Source organism: Podarcis pityusensis, assembly GCF_964106645.2.
Source record: "Podarcis pityusensis genome assembly, chromosome: 9".
Taxonomy (NCBI): Eukaryota; Metazoa; Chordata; class Lepidosauria; order Squamata; family Lacertidae; genus Podarcis; species Podarcis pityusensis.
Genome location: NC_138034.1, coordinates 12726273 through 12747449, shown reverse-complemented (window position 1 = coordinate 12747449; position 21177 = coordinate 12726273). Strand labels below are relative to the sequence as shown.

General features: G+C 42.9%; 1 protein-coding gene across 4 annotated transcripts in view; it reads right to left on the bottom strand.

The window, feature by feature from the left end:
• LOC308484930 (uncharacterized protein) overlaps positions 1-21177 on the bottom strand; it is a 183609-nt gene that overhangs the window by 114206 nt on the left and 48226 nt on the right. The gene's annotated exons all lie outside the window — the stretch shown is intronic.

Sequence of the window (21177 nt, the reverse complement as noted above, 5' to 3'; positions counted from 1 at the left end):
TATTTTAACACAACAGGTTAAAATAGAAATGCCACACACCGAGTCTGCTTTTTTTGTTGTTGCTTATTTCAGTTAATTTCTGGTGATGTACATGACTGATGTCATAAAAGCCTGGCAAGTGACAGCCAATGGAGCTTGTCATTTAAACAAGTCAATAAACAAAAGAAAAGTCTCACGGATCCAGAATTTCACAACTGAATATAATGAGAACGTATTTGCTGCATTACTTATAAAGTCTTCAAGATGAACTCAAATTCCAGGTTCTACCTTTCCATCGGTGGCAGATTGTTTAGCATATGATGATGATGATGATTTATTACTTAAACCCCTCTCATCTGGCCGGGCCTCCCCAGCCACTTTGGGCGGCTTCCAACAGGATATTAAAAACACAATAAAACATCAAACATTAAAAACTTCCCTAAACAGGGCTGCCTTCAGATGTCTTCTAAAAGTCAGATAGTTGTTTCTTTCCTTAACATCTGATGTGAGGGCGTTCCACAGGGTGGGTGCCACTACTGAGAAGGCCCTCTGCTTGGTTCCCTGTAACTTCACTTATCGCAGTGAGGGAACCGCCAGAAGGCCCTCGGAGCTGGACCTCATTGTCCAGGCAGAACGACAGGGGGTGGAGACACTCCTTCAGGTATACTGGGCCGAGGCCAGTATACACTTCAGTGTTCCCTATCTGTCAGGGACAGATCTCTTGTGTATCTTCTGGTACCTCCACCTGACAGGTTTCTGTCTCTGCCTTTAAACATTTTTGTTGGTGTGTGCACATGTGTACTAGTATTCTTTTCACCCCACCCCAGAATTACCTATGCAGATGAATAAACTCTGCTGTGCATGTTTTGAGTTGCAGTTGTTCAATACATGAAAATCCAATCTAAACTTAAGCGTTCAGCTGCATGGTCTTCTATTCAACTTAAAACATTTGATGACTGAAAATTCAGGTATGGATTTGGAGATAGGTTTCAAAACGCTTCACCAATTATCCACCCTATTGGTGGACAGAGAAATTGGGACAGGAGGGTGGGATTTCTCTAAATTTCTCCAACTGTTTCCCAAGGCTGAGATTTGGCATCACCAGTAGCATTAGACAGATTTTTTCTTCTTCTTTTTTCTGGCACCAGGAGCAGCAAAGTTAACAGCCTAGCCAACATTTTGCATCTTCCACAATGTCTCAGATTGAGCACCATTCCATGGCATTGCAGAAAGAAATCGTAGCTTGGCATTAAAAAGAGGGCAGGTAATATTCGAAGAAATTCCACAAAGTGGCCCCCTTTGTGCATGGAGAAAAAGAAAACCTCGAAACCTTTTTCAGGAAACAAATGTCTTCAGTGAAATTTCAGCTCCTATCTAAAACAAATACAGTATTTAACAGGTGGATCTGTGCCCCAGTTGACTCCCCATCCCATCTGAGCATATTGCTGTGAAAAATGCTTCCAACAGCCTCCCACATGGGGCCATAATGTGAATATTAGAGACAGACTACACAAAGAGAGATGATAGAAAGAAAGAAAAAAAGGAGGAAATCCCACACAAAGAAAAATAGCCTTCGACACCTAAGACTAAGTTCAACATATTTATTCTCACATATTTCCCAAAAGATAGGAGGGCATCCTCCTTTTCTATTTCTATTTCTTCTTCACAAAAAGAGCTACTTAAAAAAAATATCATGATGTCAATATCTGATATCTCTCTTACCCTCCTGATTTTTCCTTTCTCACATTAGGGGATTTAATCCACTTATATTAGCAGCAACATGTCCATATGGTTAAGAGAACAACAGAATTATAGTTTAACTGGATGAAATGGGAATGTATGTAACCACTTCAGCATTTATTAAGCCAAACAAACATAGTATGACAAAAGGAATTAAGGAGAATAATTTAGGAAATGAAGTTCTTTTTTTAAAAGTGGGCTTTGCCTATTGAGCTTAAATCATTTTGGAACAACAATTTCCAAAGCAGACTGTCAAATAACAAATCTGGGGCACCAAATCTGGGCAGCAGAGACTTAGATTTAGATTTCCCCCCCACAGCCATGAAGCTACCTGGGTTAATCTTAGAGCATTATATGGTTTCCAGGGCTGTGAGAATATGGGGCAAACCGTGAGCTCCTTGGAGGTAGGATACATATGTTCTAAAGACCCTAGCAAATCGAGTCCATGATTTGTTTTGTTTTTAAAATAATATTTATTAATAATTTCAGAATTACAGAAAAAAAGGAAAAAATAAAAAACAACACTGCAATACATAAAAGGAAGGGGGAAAAAGCAAAACATAAAAACCAATACAACAATACAACAAAAAAGAAAATAAAAAAAGAGAAAAAAGACACAAATCCCATTTTACATATCTTTAACTTCCATTTGCTTGTTTCGTTGTTTCGTTGACCTCCTCACACCTTCCTTTTTGTATTCTAGTTTAGTTAGTTATTTCAGCAAATTCTTTCCATCTTTCTCAATTTTTATTAAATAATTTATCTTAACAATTTAACCTATTGATTAACTCGACAGATCCTTTCCATCTTTCCCCATATACTGTTATTCAAATTACCTTAATTTATTTGACCTTATCTTACCATAAAATACCTTAAAGCTTAAAACTTAATACTCAGTTATACATAACTCCTGATATCATTTCTGCTAGAGTCATACAGTTTCATTCCAACATTTTCCCTAATATTCATTAATTTTAGGCTAATTCCCCCCCCCAAAAAAAAATTATTTATAAATTTTCTTCCAATCTTCATCTAACGTCTCTTCTTCCTGGTCTCGGGTCGTGTCAGTCCTTACTGTCCATTCCATCTAGTCCATCAACCTGAAAGTCTTATGTCCGAGGCCCTTAAGTCTCTTCCATGTCCCTTCTGCAGATCTTCTTCTTCTTGTTTATACTTGCACTTTTCCTTGTCTTTTGTTGGTCTCTTTCTTAATTTCTTTCCTTTCTCATTGAGGAGTAGGTCTCTGGGGGGTTCCAACCCAAAGTTATCTCCGTCTCCCTTCATCAAACCAGCCCATTCCCCAGAGTCCCACTCCCCACAGTCATCAATATAATCCAAAAAATATTTACGAGCATATTTCGAAGTCTCTCCAAAGTTAAAAGCCTCCTCAGCTCCAGACTCCCCCTGGCCGACTCCAACTTCAATCTTCAAAAACAGTGGCTTATGCTCCTGTAGGGCCTTGGGCCTCTCCATTTGTATTATTTGAGGTGCAACCGCAACCTCCTCCATTATCTTCTGCACTTGCCCAGTCAATATAGGTTCCTGAGTTGGATCCTGGATGGTTTCTGTATCACTATTCACTATTTGTCCACAGTTATTGGCCACACCAGTCATCAAATCCATTTTCTCATTCATCAAATCCATCTTCTCATGCATCTGTTCCAACAAAGCACTTGTCTTGCATAAAGCAAGCACCAAAACTTCCTTCCAGCTCATATTCAGTCAAGGTCAAAAGGACTAATCCCACGATCTTAATCTCACAGCTGTGGAATCCTCAAGTAGACTGCAGCAACAATTTAGCAGGCTCCCTCTAGAGGAGACAATTTCTATTTGTATCCATCTTTTTAAGGCAAGTCCAACAAAGGAAAATTACTTTCATTTTTCAGATATTTTGTTTCTTTAGAATGCAAAAGGCAACATTGGAATCAGTTTATTTCTCTTCTTTTGCTATCTGTCAAAGTATTCCATTCACAGTCAATGAACCTCTCCAACAATTTCTGTCTCTGACACCCCGTTCCCAGGTTAGAGACGGTGGAAACTTATCTTTCTTCACTCCCTCTCCTGCAGGCTTTACACAAAGTCCCCCCCCCCTTTTCTCCTGCTTCCAAGGGGGTTTCAGTAGTTATAAATGAAGGAAGTTTAGGCTTTTTTAACGACTTTCCAGGCTTTAGCTTACAAGGTTTTTGCTTTAGTCTATATACAAAAAAGCGGAAGGCGGACTTCCTGTTTTGAACCTTCCCGCTTCGATGTCAAATTAAGATATTTCTTGATCCAATTTTCCGTTTCTACTCACGGGTACTTGTTTTAAATCCAATTGTCCACAGGAAAAAGTCAGCGGTCTCCGGCGATGGCTGTGCAGCTTCACTCCGTGAAAGTAGCAGTCAGTTCGCAGCACTGCGCTGCTCACCCCACTTCACTCCGGAATCCCAAAAAGGGGTTCCCCGTGAGTGGGGGGGCGCTCCTGGTGCCCTGCCGAACCCCACGTTCCCAGGCTTCCTCCGCCTGGGATTTCTAGCGCGTCCCCACCTTCGCCGCGGTGGGAAGACCCAGTTTCCATGGAGCCAGTTCCTCCGATCGGAGGAACTCTGCCATTCGCCGATGGTGCTAACCCGGATGGCGCTAACCCGGATTTGGAAGACTCAATGTGATCTCTCTGTCCAAAGATGCAATGCCCCTTTTTGCCCAGGACAGACTATTCTGTCAACACTTATGAAAGGGAGGAAGAAGTTCATCTGTGTAGGGTGGACACTGTCGGGCATCTTAAGTTGGATCATCTTAAAAGATGGTCCTGGTTGCAGGCAGGCAACCCCCCGGCGTGGGTGGAGTGAGGCCTTCCACACTGGGGTGGCACCACGATCACCCCAGGCCTCCTTGGCCAATCACTTTGAGTGGGGTGATCGTGGAGTGGGGTATATAAACAGCAGCGCAACGTGTGCTGTGCACCTGCTTTGCACTGCCAAACACCCGCCCACCCGCCCTTTTATTTTAGGTGTCCTCTTGCCTGGCTTTGGACTTGTTTGGTCGCCTGTCATGGGATGGAGGCCAGGTAGGAATTTTTCCATTTGGCAGATTGGCACTGGCCGCTTGGTTTTCTTCTACCTCTTAGCAATCGTCACAACTTTGTAAGGTTTGGCGGTTAGGCATTGGATTATTGATGGGGGGGAGGGGAAGTTGGCCGTCACCTGCCCTTCCATGTCCAAGGGTATTCAGTTAAAGGAATCCAGGGCCTGGATCCTGTCCGAAGTCCGCTTGAGGGGCTAGGGCCATGCCAGGCCTCTGGGAACACTGAGGAGAGCTGCAGATGGGTTCCCCTGATGTGGCTACCTCTTTTGATGGTTTACCCTTTCATGACTCCCTGCAAGGTGGGCAGGAGTCAGATATAGTCTGTTGCCAATGCCTAGGCCAATACTGCTCACATTTATGGTAATCAATAAAGTTGTGGTCTAAATTTTGCCCATTAGCCTTAAACCAACATTCTGTGTCAGTGTGAATTTATTTCTTATGGGGGGCTAGCTTGGGGCCTTGACACGCAATGGAATCTGCAGCAACTAAATGAACATCACTGAAGATAGGACACAAGGCAGAGCCTCACTTGCAGAACTCAGTGAATGAAAGTGTTTGAGTACATTGAGCTCAGGCCATACTGGGCTTACAAACGGTGTGATTGCCTAGGCACATTAGTGTGGCATGAGACTGGGACGCGGGTGGCGCTGTGGTCTAAACCACTGAGCCTCTTGGGCTTGCCGATCAGAAGGTCAGCGATGGAGTGAGCTCCCATTGCTCTGTCCCAGCTCCTGCCAACCTAGCAGTTGGAAAGCACGCCAGTGCAAGTAGATAAATAGGTACCACTGCGGTGGGAAGGTAAATGGCATTTCCGTGCATTCTGGCTTCTGTCACAGTGTCCCGTTGTGCCAGAAGCGGTTTAGTTATGCTGGCCACGTGTCCCAGAAAGCTGTCTGTGGACAACCACCAGCTCCCTCAGCCTGAAAGTGAGATGAGTGCCACAACCCCATAGTCTCCTTTGACAGGACTTAAACATCCAGGGGTCCTTTACCTTTGGGGCATGAGGGAATTTATTTATGCACTGCTAGAAATAAGTTAACCACTTCATTAGATTCCACTGAATCCAAATCTCTATGCATGCAGACAGCTGTCCAATGTGTTTTGCCACTTCCTTTGCCTCTTTCCAATTAACCTGCCCTTGGGGTGGATTATGTTGTCCTCTGTCTGCATCAGGTGCAATTAGAACATTCATCCATTCCCACAGCAGAGACACTGTTGTTACCTGCGCTCAAAGAATCTGCACCTGCATCCATTGTATCTCATCATGAGTCACTGCTCAGGCTTTCCTATCATAAGTAATCTTTGGAACAACAAAACATGGAGTGTAGGTCAGTGGCACTGGCATGGCAGGGCTTTGGGGCAGAGATCTGGGGTCCCACTCAACAGAATGAACAGGAAGGCCCCCATAGGAGGAGAGCTGGCTAGGCACATTTGAATTAAGTGAGCTTGTATACATTATGATCCAAAGATCCCCCTCCCTGCAAGACCATTACCCATTAGGTCTAAAAACACCTAAGTGACCAGTGGGGGTGGTTTCCTCTGAGACCAGGATTTTCTTTACTTAATTACACTCCCAAATTAAACCTTTTCAAACTGCCAAATGTTGCATGTCTCCGACTGAATTTCAGAAACCAGTAAATAAATGTGTCAACTATGACACATTTGAGAAACACAGACCTGGGTTACATGTGTATTAATGATTAGTTTAGAAATCTGTTACTTAAAAGGGGGGAGATAAGGCAACATTAACAGTCTTTTCAATGTTATTTCAAACTAAGGAACATCGCCAACTCAGAATGTCACTGAAAATGCTGTCCCAAGATTCCATTGACAAAGGTTTTTTTTTAACGTTGCATGTTTCATGTCATCTTAAAAAGATAAGAAAAAGAAACTGGGAGTAAAAGCTGCTAGTGGTTCGGTTTTCAAATGTACTGGACTGCTTGAGTCTATGGCAGCACAAGCTGCGTTTGAATTCCAGATCCAATGTTACCATTATTAGGGATTCAAGACAGATACATGTATCACTTAAAAACACAGATAAAATCCAAGTGCATTTGGTACTAGTTTTTTGTATTCAGAATACATCTTAGTGAAATCTGAGAAACTGAAGGGGGGAAGTTAGTAACTTTTCTGAACACTTAGGGTGTAATCTCACTGTATACAAGTTGTACAAGTGACAATAAAGTATTTCAATTTAGGGACTTGGCCAGATCATCCAAAGAAACTGACGAGCAGGAAGTCTAATGTTAATAATAATGAAAAAGTGTACAGTTTCTTTATTTACCTGAGGTTTGCAACTCATGATTTGATTAATTTCAAAAAATTTAGGAGGAATGCTAATTTTGTCAAATAGCTTTTTGCTTCAAGAAAAGAAACGAAAAACCTCATGGAACTCACTTAAAGAGGAACCACCAATTGTGTTTCTACTTTTGTTGTGGGCAAAATCTCCAAAACCAAAATTAGATATTTCTGAATAGGATAGAAATTATACAACCTGGAAGAGTCAAACATATTCAGCAAAAGGGATATGAATAGAGAGTGGGACTGCATAAATGCAACTGAACTCTGCTTTATATGCAGACTTTGGCAGAAACACAAATTAGTGTGTGGGCTTCTCAAACAGAAATTTGGATGAGCTTATTTGCTATTATGTTGTGGGAAAGAGGTTTCTTTTCTCAGCTTTTTTTAAAATTGCACACAAGTTACTGGTATATTTGGTGCTCAGAACCTCTAACTTCACCCTAAAATATTGAAAATTTTCCAGTTCTGTATTGGATATTACTGGAACTCCACAATGATTTTATATATACTCTTATGTAGTTTTAATCTGCCATTAGGAAATTAGCCTGATCTCTTAAAAATGTAAGTGCATTCAATTTGATGCAAACTAGTTAACACAACTTTTTAAAAAATCATTACTGGTTGCCATTTAGAGAATGGCAGTTGGCCAACAAAGTACTCAATGAAATATTCTATATGTGCATCTTCCACTGAATCAGGTTTCCAATTTTTTAAAATTCTTCTTTGTAATGCAAATGTTCTTCCTCTCTTTTTTTCTCTATCTCTCCTCTCTCCCTGCCTCCCACCCATCATTCAGTTTCAAATTTTAGTAGAACATAAACAAACTTCAGGGGTCTAAACGGTATTGCAAAAACATTTTAACTGACAGAATTCAAACATGTCAATGAACTAGGAAATTATATAAGCAGTTTGGGGTTGGGTAGGGGGAAGTTAAGGCAGGATAGCAGAGGTTACACATTGAAGGGGAGCACATAAACAATAACTTTAAAAAAATGCTCTGAGAAGAGAAGGAAGCCGTATGGAAGACTCAGTTGAACATTTAGCTATAAGGCCTCTCAAATCTTAAAACAGTCAATGACTGATATGTCATCTTGTGTGGATGCTATGCATTAATTTATACTGGTATTGAGAACACGGCTGATGAAACTCAGCGAGTTTCTTAGGTTTATGCTCACCATGTATTCAATAAATAAAAGTAAAAAGATAAAAGACCCCTGGACGGTTAAGTCCAGTCAAAGGTGACTATGGGGTTGCTGTGCTCATCTTGCTTTCAGCCCGGCGTTGTCCACAGACAGTTTTCTGGATCATGTGGCCAACAGGACTAAACCATTTCTGACACAACGGAACACCATGACAGAAACCAGAGCGCCTGGAAACGCCATTTACCTTCCCGCTGCAGCGGTACCTATTTATCTACTTGCACTGGTGTTCTTTCAAACTGCTATGTTGGCAAGAGCTGGGACAGAGCAACGGGAGTTCACCCCATTGCGGGGATTTGAGCCGCCAACCTGCTGATCAGCAAGCCCAAGAGGCTCAGTGGTTTAGACCACAGCACCATCCACATATCAATAAATACCAGGGGTGGGGAGGAGATCATACTGTTTGGCCTGCTTCTTACCTTGGCATGGTGAGAATGGGCTTCTACATGTGTAAAACTATATATGCACATGACTGGAAGTGATAGCAATGACAGGTATTTTGGTTCTAGCAAGCTAAATATTTATTGTTATTGTTAAATGTATTTCTCTTCTATTGTTAACAATCCAGGAGGTTCCATTTGTGACCAGCAGATAGGATAAAAATGTAGATAGTACAGATGCCATCCTGACTGATGCTGTGTAGAAGTCCAATAAACAGAAGAGACAAAGACAAGCAAATCCACCGTATCTTTTCAACATCTGCCTCAGTACTCATATACCGCAGCATGACAACTGTGAACCAAAAGTGAAGATTGGCAGTGCTCCTATTTCTGTATCCAATGCTCCCCCACTGTCTAGCCCATGATTCTGGCTAAGGATTTACTCTGGCTCAAAATAAATTCGGAGATAGTTTATGGAATTCTTGGCCTAGCTTGTTGAAAGAAGCCTGGGTGGAGAAGGAGAATGTGAAGTGGGCATCTCTTTTGTGGTCGGGGCAATACAATTTGTGTGCACGCATGCACACTAATAGGGGGGGGGTGAGTTCCTCTTAAAGAGGTATCATGCCTCAAATTACTAGCAATGGGAACAGCAACTATTATCTTGGCCGCTGTTTCCCACCTCCAAAGTTTTGTACTCCATCAATGCCAATGGCCAGGCATGAATCATAGAATCATAGAATCATAGAGTCATAGAGTTGGAAGAGACCACAAGGGCCATCGAGTCCAACCCCCTGCCAAGCAGGAAACACCATCAGAGCACTCCTGACATATGGTTGTCAAGCCTCTGCTTAAAGACCTCCAAAGAAGGAGACTCCACCACACTCCTTGGCAGCAAATTCCACTGTCGAACAGCTCTTACTGTCAGGAAGTTCTTCCTAATGTTTAGGTGGAATCTTCTTTCTTGTAGTTTGGATCCATTGTTCCGTGTCCGCTTCTCTGGAGCAGCAGAAAACAACCTTTCTCCCTCCTCTATGTGACATCCTTTTATATATTTGAACATGGCTATCATATCACCCCTTAACCTCCTCTTCTCCAGGCTAAACATGCCCAGCTCCCTTAGCCGTTCCTCATAAGGCATCGTTTCCAGGCCTTTGACCATTTTGGTTGCACTCCTCTGGACACGTTCCAGTTTGTCAGTGTCCTTCTTGAACTGTGGTGCCCAGAACTGGACACAGTACTCCAGGTGAGGTCTGACCAGAGCAGAATACAGTGGCACTATTACTTCCCTTGATCTAGATGCTATACTCCTATTGATGCAGCCCAGAATTGCATTGGCTTTTTTAGCTGCCGCGTCACACTGTTGGCTCATGTCCAGTTTGTGGTCAACCAAGACTCCTAGATCCTTTTCACATGTACTGCTCTCAAGCCAGGTGTCCCCCATCTTGTATTTGTGCCTCTCATTTTTTTTGCCCAAGTGCAATACTTTACATTTCTCCCTGTTAAAATTCATCTTGTTTGTTTTGGCCCAGTTCTCTAATCTGTCAAGGTCATTTTGAAGTGTGATCCTGTCCTCTGGGGTGTTAGCCACCCCTCCCAGTTTGGTGTCATCTGCAAATTTGATCAGGATGCCCTTGAGTCCATCATCCAAGTCGTTGATAAAGATGTTGAATAAGACCGGGCCCAAGACAGAACCCTGTGGCACCCCACTAGTCACTCTTCTCCAGGATGAAGAGGAACCATTGATGAGCACCCTTTGGGTTCGGTCAGTCAGCCAGTTACAAATCCACTGAGTGGTAGCATAGTCAAGACCGCATTTTACCAGCTTCTTTGCAAGAATATCATGGGGCACCTTGTCAAATGCCTTGCTGAAATCAAGGTAGGCTACATCCACTGCATTCCCTTCATCTACCAGGCTTGTAATTCTGTCAAAAAACGAGATCAGGTTAGTCTGACATGACTTATTTTTCAGAAATCCATGCTGACTATTGGTGATCACAGCATTCCTTTCTAGGTGCTCACAGACTGTTTTCTTAATGATCTGTTCCAGAATCTTCCCTGGTATTGATGTCAGACTGACTGGGCGGTAATTATTGGGTCCTCTCTTTTCCCCATTTTGAAAATAGGGACAACATTTGCCCTCCTCCAGTCTGCCGGGACTTCGCCTGTTCTCCAGGAATTCTCAAAGATGACTGCCAGTGGTTCTGAGATCACATCTGCCAGTTCTTTTAATACTCTTGGATGCAGTTCATCTGGCCCTGGAGACTTGAATACATCTAAACTAGCTTAGTATTCTTGTACTATCTCCTTAGTTATACTGGGCTGTGTTTCCTTTGCTGAATCATTTGCTCCAAATTCTTCAGGTCGGGCATTGTTTTCTTTATCGGAGAAGACTGAGGCAAAGAAGGCATTGAGGAGTTCAGTCCTTTCTGTGTCCCCTGTTTGCATTTCACCATCTTCTCCTCTGAGTGACCTCACTGTTTCTTTGTTCTTCCTTTTGCTACTAACATACCCATAAAAGCCTTTTTTGTTGCTTTTAACCTCTCTAGCAAGCCTGAGTTCATTCTGTGCTTTAGCTTTTCTGACTTTGTGTCTACACGTGCTGGCTATTTGTTTGAATTCCTCTTTGGTGGTTTCCCCCCTTTTCCATTTTTTGTACACATCCTTTTTTAATCTTAACTCAGTTAAAAGTTCTTTAGATAGCCACCCTGGCTTCTTTAGGCACCTTCCATGTTTCCGTCTCATTGGTATTGCCTGACGTTGTGCTTTTACTATCTCCCTCTTAACAAACTCCCAGCCATCATGAACTCCCTTTCCTTTTAGTATTACTGTCCTGGGATCTCACCCAGCACTTCCCTAAGTTTTATGAAGTCGGCTTTCTTAAAGTCAAGAAATTGAGTCCTAGTATGCTTGGCTGCTCCTTTCCGCTGTATAGTAAACTTCAGAAGAGCATGATTACTCGCGCCTAATGATCCTTCCACTTCTACCCCACTAACCAGGTCATCAACATTGGTTAGGACCAGATCTAAAATGGCTGTTCCTCTTGTTGCTTCTCCCACTTTCTGGACAATGAAGTTGTCTGCAAGGCCAGTGAGGAATCTGTTTGACCTTATGCTCTTGGCTGAGTTTGACATCCAACAAATATCCGGGTAATTGAAGTCCCCCATTACTACTATCTCCCTTCCTTTTGCATGCTTGGCCATCTGTTCCAGGAAGGCATCATCTATGTCCTCCGTTTGGCTTGGGGATCTATAGTAAACTCCCACAGTGAGGTCACTGTTATTCTTCTCTCCCTTAATTTTGACCCAAATGCTCTCACTTTGGCTTTGAGGTTCTAAATCTTGGATCTCTTCACAGGTATACACATCCCTGACATATAACGCCACTCCTCCTCCTTTCTTGTCTGGTCTGTTTCTCTGAAATAGATTGTATCCCTCCATTATTACATTCCAATCGTCGGACTTATCCCACCAGGTTTCAGTGATGCCTATTATGTCATATTAAGTTTGCTGTACCAAGAGCTCAAGCTCATCTTGTTTATTTCCCATGCTTTGCGCATTAGTGTACAGACATTGAAGTCCATTAATCATTCCCCCGTGACTCTTATTTAAGGATTTTTTCCTCCCACCACTAGGTCTACGTGCTGTTTGCTCCATTTGGTCTATGACATTTGGATGATCATCTTCATCAGTTGATAGACTCCGACCTTCAGGAGCACTGTCTCCCTCCCCCACATTAGTCAGTTTAAAGCCCTCCTGATGAGGTTTCTGAGATTTTTGGCAAAAACATTTCTCCCAACTGTTGTGAGGTGCAGCCCATCACTTGCCAGAAGTCCATCTTCAAGAAACTGCAGTCCGTGATCTAAGAATCCAAACCTTTCCTGTTTACACCATTTGCGAAGCCAGCTGTTCACTTCCACTATTTTTCCCTCTCTCCCTGGGCCACGTCGTTCAACTGGGAGGACAGATGAGATGACAATTTGTGCATTTAATTGCTTCAATTTCCTGCCCAGAGCCTCGTAGTCTCTTTTGATCTTCTGGAGGCTATTGCTTGCAGTGTCATTGGTTCCCACATGAACCAAGAGGAAGGGGTATTTGTCAGTGGGTTTTATGATTCCTTGCAGTCGTTCAGTTACATCTTGGATCTTAGCCCCGGGGAGACAGCACACTTCCCGAGACATCTTGTCAGGCCCACAGATCACTGCTTCTGTTCCCCTCAGTAGGGAATCCCCTATCACCACTACACGCCTCCTCTTAGGTTTGGTCATATACCTGATCGACGGTAATGAGGGAGAGATCCTCAAATGGAGTCTGCTCTTCGTCTTCCATGCTAGGGGAGAGGACCTCAAAGCGATTGTGTATTTCTAAACAATCAGAGCGAACCCTGGGCCTCCTACTTCTTTGAGTCACGTTTCTCCATATATCTGGCTCCTGTGTTGGTGAACTAGCCTCCTTCTCAGGGGAGTCCCCTGTCTCCTCCTTGGTCGAGACGGTGTGCTCTATTGCTTCCAAGAAGAGCTCCAGCTCTCTAATTCTTTGGAGCGTAGCTACACGTTCCTCCAGTTGCTGGGCTTTGTCTTTTAAGAGGGCAATCAACATGCAATTGCTGCAGGTAAAGCTGCCTGCAACCTTTGGCAAGATGGCAAACATTGCGCAGGAACCGCAGGCGACTGCAGCTGTTCCCTCCCCCTCCATCCTGAGAACGTGTCGTTGGGGGTGGCTACAGCGGTCCTCCATCATAAAAAGCGTGAAGACAGGACAAATAACTCCCCCCACAAAAAAACCTAGGTCTCCCCCAACAAACGTTTGAGACTCAAACGCATGATGGAAGGTGTAGTCCAAAATTTCTACTGGACACCAGGTTGAGGAGGAAGACTGATCTCTACCCTTTACCTGTGATTTATCCAATAGATCACTGTATATCCACCTTGCCAATCATGGTGGGTTTCCAGTGTATTTCATCAGGTCATTCCACTCTTCTACTTTGTCCCAATTACTGTCGGACATAACTATGCTGTATAGTATAGACAGGGCTGAGGCTTAAAGAGGGAAACTCCATTCTGAATATCACTACACTGAGAAATTACAATGATGAAGACTTTCTTCCATTGCTGATGATTGTCATGCTATTTGCCATGTAAGAGTGCAACTGAATAGAAATGCTGCTAGATCGGTACTTCAAAATCGTGATGGATAATTTTATAAAGGCAAAGAATATGATTACTAGATTATTTTACCATAGATTTCTGAGTGACAGGCCATTCTCAAAAGGCATATGGATTAATGAATATATCTTGGGACTGCTTCTCCCCCCTCCCTCCAGAAGGGCATGGCCATATTTGGTTTGCTTCAAGTGGTGTTTTTCAGTCTCATAATGCTATCTTTTGATGTGAAGTGAATGATTTGATGAACACTAATGTAGACCCATTGAGGACAATGTGACGTAAAACAAAAAAGCAAAAGGCTGATATACTGTATTTCAGATTACAGCAGAAATAGGAGTGATTCATCAGTTACACATTGACTTCTATTGCCCCATTCAACTGCTAAAAAAGAATATATGAATAATGTAATGATGATAAAGTAAAGATAAGATGTCAACTGGCAGTCAACATCTGATGCAATTATCCAAAAGTACACTCTTCAATAAGGCAAAACATTTGACTAAATTGTCACCTAGCAAGCTGAGTAAAAGTCACCAGGCATATATGGTAGACCACCAGAGACTCAGCAAACATCCAGTTTTTTCTTGCCTGAAACTGCAACAAATGGACATGATTATCACCTTCATTGTTAGCTTTTTGGCCGCTTTTCCATTGAAAGCCACGCCCAAAGCAGCTCAGAGGCTTGGCAAACATCAGGCAGGGCACAATACATGATTGGTAATCTGCATTCAGTTTGGTAGATCACACGTTACAGGCCTGTTTTAGAGGAAATGAGTGGGTTCTGCAATTGCAGAAATGCACATCAATTACTTAAAGTACAAGTTTTCTGCCAATATAAAGAGTAGGAAAATATCCCTGCAATTTTGCTGCCAGGTGCGGTGAGACAGGGAAACATACTGTAGGAACAAAGGAAGATGCCTTATATTCCTCCATCTTACTCAGTGTTCTCTACACTGATTGGTAGTGGCTTTCTGGTGTTTTAGAAAAGAGTGTTTTTCAGTCCTACCTGAAGATGCCAAGAACTGACTGTAGAATTTTCTACATGCCAATCAGATGCTCTACCATTGAGTTACAACCCTTCCCCAATAATATATGCTTAATACACAGTACTTTGCTGGGAGGTGGTAATCAAAACTATTCAGTATGCAATTTTTAACTGTTGACTTTGAGCTAATATGGGTTCTGGATGAAAGGCTGGCCTCAAATATGAAAGATCTGAATTCAGGTCCTTGCCAAGTAAAGAATTCTCTCACTAGCTCTGGGCAATTTGCAGTCTCTTGCCCATAGTTCTTCCTCCTCCTCCTCCTCCTCCTCCTCCTCCTCCTCCTCCTTCTTCTTCTTCTGTAAAATTGGGATTTACCAGGAGTCTTACAGGGTTTATCTGAGAATGATTGAGGTAATGTAAATAATTAACGTGCTCTAGAAATGATTAATCATCACACCATCTTGGTTTCTTCTCTCAACTCTGAGTCCAGCTGCCATGGAAATTGAAAGATAGGCTGTACTCACAACACAGAGCACCAAAATATATGTTAAAATCGGGAAGCAAGCAACCAGTGATTCGCTAAGTCAGGAATCAACCTTGTTGTGCCCTCTAGATGTTGTAGATGACAACCCCTATGGGTCCCAGCCAGCATTGGCAATAGTCATGGATAATGGGAATTGTAACAAAGAACATCTGAAGGGCATCATGTTGACTACCCCTGCTGTCTCTATTCATGAGAGAATTGCTTCACTCATTTTTGATTGATTGATTGATTGATTGATTGGGTTCTGGATACCTTTTCTTCTTCATCAGGCCCTGAACATTAGAAATCAATGTGGGCTCCCGATCTCAAGTCCACTCAGGCAGTGTCTGGTAGATACATTTTTGAGTAATTCTCCTTCCTCACTTCTGTGCTATAGGATGCTGACTCACAGGTACCATGTCTCTTCCTCCCTCAAGCTCCCACAGAACCTGACAGTTGTGGCCTATTTGTAGGAGAAGATCCTTGGACCAAACTAAACAATGCCAAGATCCACCAAATGATGGTGCAGTGTAGGCAAAAAATGTCTCCTCCTGCATCCAATTTAGGATGGTAACCCCAAAACCTTATTTGATATCACTAGTGCTTGGAAAAGTTTGTGGGGCCAGAAGTTAATGTGGGAAGCATTGTCCCTGGAAGATGTGGCTCCATTGAACAGGCAAACCCCTACCTGCACCAGGTATTGAGCTACAGAAACCAGACAACTGGCCAAGTACCTTCCTCATGCTCCTTTCCTTTATAGAGGATGGAACAAAATCAACCTTCTGCCCAGAAGACAGCCTGGGGAGCACCAGCACTATCACAAGCATGGAATTAATGGAATAATTAGGATCACTAGAGCAACGGAGTCTCCCTTTGACATCTTACAGAAAGGTAGCCTACCACCCAGCCTATCGTAGTCCTGTTGCTGAACAACATTGTACAGGGCTCAGTGGAGTGGGAGGCCAGTGAACCAGAAGGGTCTTTGAGGTAGATTCAGCATCCAAAGTCAGGTCCAGTCCTAGAGCCAGTGTGGTGTAGTGGTTAAGAGCGGTAGTCTCGTAATCTGGGGAACCGGGTTCAAGTCTCCGCTCCTCCACATGCAACTGCTGGGCCAGTCACACTTCTTTGAAGTCTCTCAGCCCCACTCACCTCACAGAGTGTTTGTTGTGGGGGAGGAAGGGAAAGGAGAATGTTAGCCACTTTGAGACTCCTGAAAGGGAGTGAAAGGCGGGATATCAAATCCAAACTCTTCTCTTCTTCTTCTAGGGTTAGGTGAACAGCAGTCCACATGGTCAGGTGGTCCAGAGGTCAGGGAATTTGATGATCATGGGCTCAGGGGTCAAGGGTCAAGGAAGCAGCAAGATAGGACCAGGAACAACAAGCATTGTTACCAGCATCTAACTGCTGCTGGACGCTTAGCCTGAGAAAGCTGAAGCCAGCGCCTTCTCCTATGTGTCCATGAAGGCTGATCAGTTGCAGGTGGAGTCACTCTGCCTTCTCCCCCTTCAGGCTGTTGTTCAGCAGGTGAAGCTGACTGCTGGTCCATGACACACACCAGCTGCTTCAATGCAGGCATCCCCAAACTCAGCCCTTCAGATGTTTTGGAACTACAATCCCCATCATCCCTGACCACTGGTCTTGTTAGCTAGGGACGGTGGGAGTTGTAGTCCCAAAACATCTGGAGGGCCGAGTTTGGGGATGTCTGCTTAATGCCTGTCTGTGCAGAGGAGGGGAGGTGCCTGGGTGCAAAAGAGTCATGTGCAAAGCCTGCCTGGTTCACCTCCACACCAACCAGGCTAACCTCCCTGCCGGCTCCTTCTCAGAAAAAAAGGCCAATACGGTGGTACCTCTGGTTAAGAACTTAATCAATTCTGGAGGTCCGTTCTTAACCTGTTCTTAACCTGAAGTACCACTTTAGCTAATAGGGCCTCCCACTGCTGCCGCGCCGCCACTAGGCAATTTCTGTTCTCATCCTGAAGCAAAGTTCTTAATCCGAGGTACTATTTCTGGGTTAGCAGAGTCTGTAACCTGAAGTGTCTGTAACCTGAAGCATCTGTAACCTGAGATACCACTGTACAGGTGTAGAGAACATTTGGTGTCCCAGATGTGGCTAAACTCCCACACCCATCAACCCCAGAAAGAATGGTCTACAATTGAAACTGCTAGGTTGGCAGGAGCTGGTAAAGAGCAATGGGAGCTCACTCCATCGCACGGATTCTAACCTCCGACTTTCCAATCACCAAGCCCAAGAGGCTCAGTGGTTTAGACTACAGCTCCACCCGCTCCCATTCAAATGACTTGTGGACAAATGGGCCTAATGTAGAAAAAAAAAACTCCTCGCACTCTCTGATCGTTTCTGAGTATGTTTTGCTGCCCCCACCCCAATCTTGCTGCAAGAGGCTCAAAACTGGCAGAGGACCAGCTATGCTTGCAAGATAGCTGCCAATTAGGAGACAATGGAGACTTGCTTTGAAAGACAGGTAAAGGTAAAGGGACCGTTAGGTCCAGTTGCAGACGTCTCTGGGGTTGCGGTGCTCATCTCGCTTTACTGGCCGAGTGAGCCAGTGTACAGCTTCCGGGTCATGTGGCCAGCATGACTAAGCCGCTTCTGGCGAACCAGAGCAGCGCACGGAAACATTGTTTACCTTTCGGAGCGGTACCTGTTTATCTACTTGCACTTTGACGTGCTTTCAAACTGCTAGGTTGGCAGGAGCAGGGACCGAACAACAGGAGCTCACCCCGTCGCAGGGATTCGAACCACCGACCTTCTGATTGGCAAGACCTAGGACCTGTGGTTTAACCCACAGAGCCACCCGCTTGGTAGTGGTCTAGACAGCAGAAGTGGTCTAAGCAGCCCCATCCTGCATCCTCAGGATTGCAGTACTGAATTAGCAAGTTGTCTAATGTTAGAGGTGTCTCTCTCAGTTGGCCTAAGGCAATGCCTTTGCTTGCTTACACTGCAAAAATCCCCAGGTTGGGTTGCCCTCAATATGGTCTAATTTGGGATTAAGAACTGCAGCTATAGTTATGGAAATGCCTTCGAGTCTGAATTAGTATGGTAGTCATGAGAAAATACACAATTTTTTTGTAAAATCAAAGCTGGTGTTTAATAATAAAATGTCTGAAATTCTTCTTTCATGAGAAGTTGCAGAAGCCCCATTAAAGAAGACATTTAAATGGATTTGTGTGTGTATTTAAAATATATGTGTGTGAAAGGCAACTGCTTTAAAAGAGGGAGCGAGGAGAAATCCCTCACATCCCATTTGAGTTAAATTTGAATTGAGACGGATTAAAAAAGACGGGGGAGCAGGCAGGGAATGACTGGTCAGCTTTTAAAATTGCATATATTTTGTTAAAAGGCATACAGTTTGTTCCTGATGACCCAAGGATATGCATGTTCTCAAATGTTGCATTAACAGAATTGTTGATGATGTACTGCCATCTTTTGGCTATACAAATAACAAAAAATGGAGGGGGGGAGAGACATTGCTGTTTCAGAAAGGTATGCTTCATTTGAATTGAAGATGCGAGTTTCTTTCCTGTGATATATGTTAAATTAAATTTACTAGCAATTGCTTTGGGGGCAAAAGTGTCTACAAACATCTTACAGACACAAAAGGAAGCAGTATGGCTCCATTCAGTGTGAGTGAATAAAATGGTACCAATGCTCCACAGGCATAGATGGGGGATGGTCTTTGTCCAGAATATTGATTTTAGACAGATATTTTGAGGCAAAATAGAGCAGTGTACATTATTCTGTCCCTCAGAGTTGTGTGTCAAGCTGTGTCCCCCACACAACAATTAGAAGAACAGAAGTCCTGACTAAAATTGCCTACAAAATTTTGCTTCAAACACTTGGTGGGTTCTTCCTCGGGCAAAATATCTGAGGAAACCAAGAATATTTTTATGAGATGAGGAGAGTTTCTCAGGGGAATTCCATAAACACAATAATTTAATTGATTTCATTGTTTGTACTTTTGTATCATCTTTCTTTTGTATTAATATGCTTTTCACCGCTCTGGAGGGCTTTGGGCCAAAAAAAGCAGTGCATAAACAAATCATAACCTAATGATATAATCTGGAGCTACCAATTTATTTATTTTTCAAGGGATTAATGCATAGCTCACTGTTCATCTTGGAAGTAGATGAGCATCTGTGAGTGATTCAACTGAACTCTTAACAGTGACATTGGTTGCTTTCAAAAGCTTGGATGAAGTCCTCACAAAACATCAGGACCCTTCCTCTGAATGCATACATACCCTCCAACATTTTTCCAGTGAGAATAGGAACGTTCTGTTCAACAACAACAATAATTTTATTATTTATACTCCACCCATCTGACTGGATTGCCCCAGTCACTCTGGGAGGCTTCCAACATATATAAAAACATAATAAGACATTAAACATTTTTTAAAAACTCCACTATACAGGCCTGCCTTCAGATGTCTTCTAAAGGTTCTTCCTTATCTCCTAAACTTGAGGGTCAGATAACTCCATACCCTCCAATATTTCTCTGATGAAAATAGGGACATCCTAAGGGAAAACGGGACATTCCAGGATCAAATCAGAAACTGGGATGGCTTCTGTAAATCCAGGACTGTCCCTAGAAAATACGGACACTTGGAGGGTCTTCACATAGTTGTTGGAATACAACTTAGATGGGGATGGCAGGATTAGTCCTGCCCCATCCTCCACATATTGGATGTGGCGCTTGAACACCACTATGGTTTTTCACAGTCCCTTGCCCCATGTTACTGCTTCTCTGCACTTGATTTTCAGAGCTACAGCTCTTCACTACTTAACCTGTGAAGGACTTGATATCTTCACTTCATATTTCTACCAATCTTAGTGGAACTAACATGCATACCTTTCAAGGTAAAGCACCCTTATGTGTTTCTCATATTTCCCCAGCCTTCAATACAGCTGCAAGCTGTTATTTCAGGACAGCAGAATTTGCCAAAATGTTGTTAAATCCACCCTCAACCTTTTTATTCTTTCTAATGGTCTCTGTGTTTAATTTTGTCAATTAAATCACATTCAGTAATTGGGGGGAAATGCAAGAACTTATTCTAATGTGCACATTATTTCTACATTAGACAGATACAAGCACCAACTAAATCACCAAGGTTGCATCAAGTACAAAACACAATTATGCCCTTAATTGTGCTAGAATGGTGAAATTTTAAGTGCAACAGCCCACTATGACAGCTTTCGTTGTCACACCCACAAGGAGATTCCACAAGTGTACATCAGTATATGATGCACACACAACAGCAAATAGCAAAAAAATCCAGAAATTAAAATCCTCTGACAATCATAGAATTGTGAACTAGCAAAAGGTATTGCAGAATGCTGTTGTAATTTGACTGGAGAGACCTGGCTTCTTCATATTCCCAATGAAATTGCAATCCTATCCATTGTTACCTGGGAATAAGCTTCATCAAACTCAGTGGTGCTTACATCCAATTGCTTAGGTTCAACCTTTAACAAATATTAAGCTTTAGCAAAGTGTACCCTTTAGCTTTGCGTGAGAAATGCAAACAACCTTGTCATAAAGTGCTAGCATTTAATGTGCTAACATGAAGTAGGAATGCCAACAAAAGAACGGACACAAGTGACTAGCCTCTGCTTGATTATTTTCCTCATTATTGGGTTTACTGTATGCTAATGTGTCACAAACAATAGGAAAAATTGAAGCTTCGTTGTCACCTCATTAATTTGCCAGAGCAACAAGAGCCTGTCAATTATACTGGTTCTCTGGCAGAGGACATAATCACTTTTGTGCTAAAAAAATAATCCTGGAGCTCATCCTGCTCTCATCATTCCTGCAACACTAATTGGGGTGT